This window comes from Crinia signifera, chromosome 4 (assembly GCF_055691185.1).
Source record: "Crinia signifera chromosome 4, ASM5569118v1, whole genome shotgun sequence".
Lineage (NCBI taxonomy): Eukaryota > Metazoa > Chordata > Amphibia > Anura > Myobatrachidae > Crinia > Crinia signifera.
Window position 1 is genome coordinate 152,831,977 of NC_139220.1, and position 6,341 is coordinate 152,838,317.

Below are 6,341 nucleotides of genomic sequence, written 5' to 3' on the forward strand. Positions count from 1 at the left end.
AGAGCTCATAGCTTACAAGCGCAATAAAAAGGAACGGGTCAATTCTGACTATGAGCGTCACCTGGTTTACCCCTGGCTAACAGGGGGGGAACAGCCTACACGGTTCTTCCGCAAACGTCCAGTCTCCAAATACAATCGACTGGGACTGGATACTGAATCATCCCGGGATGAAAATTCCTCAGCGAGTGACATGGATGTACAATCCACCGGCCCAGGTCTGCCCCCTTTAGGAGTCCGAGCCAGGGCACAAGGGAATCAAGGCAGAGGAGGTACACGAGGCGGGGGGGACAGAACAAAAGGACGCGAAAAGACCCGCTTCCAACCGTCACGTCAGCAGAGGAAATAATTTTTAATTTGTCCAGCAGAACCCTATCTTCCACCGAAAAAAGTGTATTATCGAAGGGACTTAATTTTGTGCCTACTACACGCACAGATCCATTTGCGGTTAAAGTGGAACATTTTAAATTACACCGGCAACTCAAACTCAGGGAGTTCTTTCAGGATAAACAAGACCCCTTGCCGGTAAGGACTGTCCACACTAAATACCCCATGGCCATTAAGAAATCATCTAAATTCGATCCACTTTCCCTGAACCCATCCATTAAAACCTTTAATAGGATGGCAGAACAAGAGACGCTGTCTGCCCTTAAGGGACATTCCCCCAGACCTTCCAACTTCTCTGTGGAGGAGTGGCAAGCTCTCAGGGGTTTAAGTAAAGACGCCACTATAACAATTCGTGCTTCAGACAAAGGGGGAGGGATTGTTGTTATGAATACATCAGAGTATGTGCCAGATTTAGACCACCAGCTAAGTGATACGTCCACTTACAGTCAGTTGGTTCAGGACCCAACTATGTCGTTCAAAACTGAATTGGACACCATCCTTAATCAGGCAATGTTAGAGGGTGTAATTGACAAGGAGACCTTGGGTTTGTTGACAGTGCAGCACCCGGTGATACCAGTGCTGTATTCTATACCCAAAATACACAAAGACCCCCTGAAACCTCCGGGTAGACCGATTATTTCGGCCAGGGGGTCTTTGTATCAGGGTATTTCAGTTTATTTAGATTTCTTTTTACAACCCTGTGTCCAACAACATCCTTGTTATTTAAAAGACACCAACACATTGCTATTGAAATTGTTGTCACTTGATACATTACCTTGTGATAGTGTGTTGTGTACCGTCGACGTCACAAGCCTGTACACCAGCATACCCCACGGGGCAGGCTTGGACGCCGTACGGACACTAATTACGGATAATTGTGCTTATGTGGGTCCTCAAATAGCATTTTTCTTGCAATTATTGAGCCTGACTTTAAAACGCAATTATTTCTCCTTTAACGGCAAATTTTTTCTCCAACAGCGGGGCTGCGCAATGGGGTCCTCGGTGGCCCCATCGTTTGCTAATGCCTATATGTTTGTGGTAGAGAAGGAGGTGTTTACACATAATCCCAGGACCGGGGGACATTTGTTGTTATACACAAGATACATAGACGATCTCCTGATCTTTTGGTCAGGGGATCGTCTTATCTTGCAGGATATAATAGACACCCATAATAGAACAGCCTCGCCGATCAAATTTACATACAACATTGATGATCGGTCCATCCATTATTTGGATGTGAACATTCAGGTCCAAATGGGTAAGATCAGCACTTCTCTATTTACAAAACCCACGGACAGAAACAACATCTTGTTGGCTTCTAGTTTTCATCCGGTTCCCCTTAAAAAGGGTTTGCCGTTTTCACAAATGCTGCGGGCTCGCCGCATTACCAGTGAGCAATCAGCTCTAGAGCCAGCTCTATCCACTATGGCCAATAAATTTATTGAAAGGGGGTACAGTGTCGAAGAAGTAGAAGGTGCCAGGAAGAAAGTTTCCAAACTCACTAGAGAACAGGCACTCACTCCCGTTAACCGACAAAATTGTGATGACAAAGTCATTTGGGTAAATTCATACCATCCAGCTAGTGGTGAAGTGAGCCAGATAGCTAAACTACTGGCCCCTGGTGACCACCGACCCACACCTTCCCTCCCTTAGGGGTAAAAAGTTGATGCATTCTTACAAACGGGGTAAAAGTATTAAAGATTTTTTAGTTAAAAACGAGGTCGTTTTTCCTCCCCCCCGCCAAGACACATTTTTGGGTAGACCAAAGCCAGGTTGTTACAAGTGTTGTGGTTGTGTCACATGTAGCTTCATGATACAAGGTGACAGCTTTTATCATCCCTACTCAGGGAAAAAGTTTAAGATCCACCACAGAGTGAGCTGTTCCACCAAGTATATTATCTATTTGATTAGATGCCCATGTGGTCGACACTATGTCGGCAAGACCGACAGGTCTTTCAAAGAAAGGGCGGCTGCCCATCGATCATCTATTAAGGCAGCCTTGGCAACAGGGCACAGTGACCAACCGGTCGCCCGCCATTTTGCGGAGGCCCGCCACACACTGACCTCACTAAGGTATCGTATTATAGACCATGTTCCCCCCCTTAAGAGGGGTGGTGACAGGTCTTTGCGGCTCCTTCAGTTAGAGAGCCGCTGGATTTTTTGTTTGGAAACCCTAACTCCTAAGGGGTTAAATGAAAATTTGGGTCTTGCGTGCTTTTTATAGTTTGCCCCAAGCCTTAAGTTTAAGCCTTGTATAACATCGTTTGCATCATCTGATTCCCAGGTTGGGGGTTGTGTGTGGGGTCGGTTTCATCAGGATACACACCCGTCTTTTATATACCCCATCTTTTGGTGAATAACAGGTAACAGGCCAGGTCTTCTTGGGACTACGTTAACGATATTAATATGGAGTTCTAGGTGACTGGTTCACATTATTGTACTAATTAAGTGTCCGCCGGCAGTGAGATATGTGCGGATTGAGGGGCATCCAGTTATAAAGTTTGCCCAACTTATGCACTTTATGGTACTGTTATTGCATGTTCTTGTTTTGTAATTAGTCGTTTTTCCTTTTCATGTAAATATTTTAATGTTTATTATGTATGTATGTTTATCTCACAGAGCGTGGTGGTGTTTGTATACACACGTTCCTGTGGTTACCGTGCAGTGTCATCTCTTCGCGCGTCCGGCCGGGAGCTCCGAGGATGACGTCATCTTCAGGCGACCCACGTGGGCTGCGGCGGGAGGCGCGAACGGACGCCTATCAGGTATTTATATGTGGTTTTTGTACATTGTCACTTGATTCTCCTGCACTTTGATAAAGGAGCCTGTGTGGCTCGGAAACGTTGGCATCCAAGGAGCCTCCTGTCGTTTTTACTGAGTGCCGCCGTCCTACATCCTATATATATATATATATATATATATATATATATATATATATATATAAACTTCACACCGGCAGCACTCGGTAATAAAACTCACAAGCAGACTCTGATAGACGCCAACGTTTCAATGATTTATATCATTTTCGTCAGGGCAGCGAGTGACTCACAGTAAGGTTTGTAATAAATTGTAAATTGCCTGCTCCTTGCCAGGGGACAATGCTCATTATCAAGGGTTGATGCTCATTGCCAAGGGGTCAGTGCTCATTGCCAGCAGTTAATGCTCATTGAAAGGGGTCAAAGCGTGCTGCCATCGTCTTTCTCCGCCTCAGAGGAGACAGATGCAAGAGGTCATATCTGACCTCTAGCGTCTGACGGGGAGCACAGCACTGCAACGTTACTAGGAAGTGCCTGGAGCACATATGTGAGATGCTAGAGGTCAAATTTTAAACTCTCGAATCTGTCTCCTCTGAGGTGGAGGTATGCGAGTTAACCCTTTAAGGTCCTGCTCGACTATTTGGTTGACCACGCTTTAATTCACTATATCTCATTTGAAAATGCGTTGATCTTAACTCAACCTGAATGATCCATCTCTGCCGTTTGGCTTAGTTGCAAAATACAAAAAAAGATTGTTGTTAATATTATCCTCAGTGAATAAAAAAATGCAAAGAAATAGTTTTTCCTTTGCTTTATTTTGGTGCTGACCTCAAAGGGTTAAGGCGGCGGAGGAGTGCAGGGGATGGTGGCGGCAGGCAGTGGAGTGCGGGGGAAGGTGGAGGTGGCAGACAGAGAGCACTGGTCTAATGGATGGTCCGGACCACGCCTTAGATCCGCCTATGCACCCGGCCCCCACTAAGAACATGCAGGCTTTGATGATATAGTCAAAATTTCGACTGCATGTTCAGTCAATGGAGGACATCATTAGTGACCTACGGGAGCACTCATTGTAAAGGATATAGGGCCTGATTCAGAGTTAAATGCAGATGTGCAAATATACAATCCATTCGCTTATCAAACGATTGCGCATGTACTGTATATGGATAGTAGTGTGCATGCACGAGCCAAAAAGGCAACAAAAATAGTATAAGGATCTATTTGCAATACATTCGCAATTTTTTTGACAGGAAGTCGGTGTTTGTGGATGGACACCTCCAGTTTACTGGGAGTGTGAAAAATGCAGGCATTTTAAGGTAGGGTCTGTGACATCAGTGCCAGCCTCTGTCATTCTGTACACACTAGACCAGTGATTTTCAACCTTTTTAACTCGCGGCACACCGAACAATAATTGCCAAGGCATACCATCAATCCCCCACAGGGAAAAACACACAGACATTGGTCCCCCCCCCCCCCCACGGGGAAAAAAAAAACATTGGCCCCCACATGAGCAAAAAAAAAAATGAAAAAAAATCACATTAACATCCACATAAAAAAATAAACAAATCATTCACACTGCCCCCCCGATAGAACACAGAATTAAAACACATTGGGCCACAGATGAACACAGTAAAGTACAGTACAGAGTCTGTGCCAGGCTTATTTGGTTGCAGAACACAGAAGAGACCTTATAGCAATGCCAGTTGTTTTCAGTGTAGACTGCCCCGGGATGTAGAGCTAAAAATGCATCTTTTGCTCTGGCGGCACACATTAGAACTGCTTATTGCGCACACTAATGTGCCATGGCACAGTGGTTAAAAAACACTGCACTAGACTATATGCATAATATATCATTAACAATATTGTTAATAGTGTCATTACTAGGAATGATAGCTAGCAATGGTGGGGGGAGTCAGATGGAATGACTAGATTTTAGACTGCATTATGTGTGTTTTCTAATGTAGTCTGTATTATTATAGTAAAAATGCATCATATAGAGATAGCAAGTCCTCATATTTGGTTTATCAGAGCAGGGCCCCTCCCTTCATGCTGATGCATGCACTACATATATACTGGGAGTATATTACCTCCATTATAATATCGGTATCCGGACTGATCATAGTCAGCGGGATGGCATTAACATGATTGCTAGGCTGCAAAAACACGCATCCTAGTTAGCAGGTCTGAATCGGGACTCATGTGCCCACATATTAAGCACACAATAGTAGGGATGTCCATCAGTGCAGTCACAATTGATGGTTGCCATCGATGGTGATATTGCAACCAGCCATTGATGATAATAAACTATGTGATGGATACCCAGCGATAGTTTTACCTATCAATGTTCATCCTTTTTCTTTGACTGACTGGCCCCTGGGTCAATCAGAATGTGGGGGTGGGGCTTCACATGTATCAGGGGCGGAGCTATGCTTTGAAAACCATTGGTTTTGCTGTGCCTTTAATGCAGGGAAACCATCTGCTTCTCCCCCATCAATGGAAAAACTATTCAACAACGGCCATAAACCATCAATGATTTGGAATCATTGATGGTCAGTGGCCATCCCTACACATTAGGGCATCAGTGTATCAATGAGTGCAGGCCCCTGCGTTCAGAGTCATGCTTTGGTACTGCAGCAGAAATCACCAAACAAATGATTGGTTGTGCAGAACAGAAGTCACCATGAATAAGGTGCAAGCATCATGTTCCTGCATACCTGTACTTGTGACACACTACCAGAGTCTAGGTACAGAGAGGAGGGGGCCCACAAATCACCTGTGCACATGAGTCCCTTCCTCTCTTACAGCACATGCATTATACTGTAGAAACGCCACCCACAGCAAGTTTTATACTGTTAGGTGCTGTTTATTCCTGGCAGAAAAGCTTATTTCCGGAATAACGTAACATTTTTCAACTAAAAGCTGTATGTTATGTTTGTACAAATATCATGGATCACAATGGGACAGCAGAACCATAGTTGCCTACCCTCCTGCAATCTGCAGGGGACTCCCTGAAATAGCAGCAATCTCCTTCTTTCCCTCATTAGTCAAAAGGTGCCCATACACGTTACAATTATTGTATACAATATTGTATACAATATCGCATCTCATCGCATATCGGTTTTGCGCTGAGATCAGATGAGATGAGATCTAGTACAAAAAGTATGTGCTGCACATACTTTTTGTACTAGATCTCATCTCATCTGA